Below are 916 nucleotides of genomic sequence, written 5' to 3' on the forward strand. Positions count from 1 at the left end.
ATTATTATAGTGCCCTGACCTCATCACCTTCACCATCTAGGACAGGTGAGCTGTGACTTGATTGGCCAGTTTATGAACAACCTGACAGGGATACCGGTAGTTATCCTCACCTTAAAAGATTGTGCATGGAGGAATGCCAGACACTTACTTCTAGATGTGATATAGCTAGTTTTGATGTCCTGAATGATTCATGCAATGCCTTTTCAGTCTTTTAGAGATTTATAGATTGAATGACTTTGGACTTCACAGTTTTGTCTTCATCACCAACATACATTAAACCCTTTCCTTACATTTCTCATGCATGAGATAGCCTTGGGAAGATATGAAACTTTTAGTTTTCTATTGGAATAGGTTCATTAATTTTTTCAAATTCATTTGCTTATTTGGTTGTTATATTAAAATTTTCAGGTGTCTCCTTCTTTCCCTCCCCTCCCTGCATAAAAGAAGGCATCATTTGACAAAAAAAAAGATATAGGTGTATTTAAAACTATGTCTTGTTTATTTCTATTTATAAGATCTTTCTCTGAGGTAGACATAAATAAGTCATTCTTTAAACAATATTTCTGTTGCTGTATATAATGTTCTCTTCTTTCTGCTTATTTCATTCTTCATAACTTCACATAGGTCTTTCTGTGATTTAAAAAAATAGCCTGATCATCAATTCTTAAATTGCAGTAGTATTTCAACCCAAACTTATACCTTAACTTGTGTAAACATTCACCAATTAATAGGCATCCCCTCAATTTCTAGTTCTTTACTATTACAAAGAAAGTTGCTACAGAGCATGTAGGTCCTTTTCCTTTCTCCTTGGTCACCTTAGGAAATAAACCTAATAATGATATTGTTGGGTCAAAAGGTTTATCCAGTTTTATAAGTCTTTGGGTATAATCATAGATTCATTCTTTATCTCAAGAAA

The sequence above is a fragment of the Gracilinanus agilis genome, chromosome 1 (genome assembly GCF_016433145.1).
Source record: "Gracilinanus agilis isolate LMUSP501 chromosome 1, AgileGrace, whole genome shotgun sequence".
Classification (NCBI taxonomy): Eukaryota; Metazoa; Chordata; class Mammalia; order Didelphimorphia; family Didelphidae; genus Gracilinanus; species Gracilinanus agilis.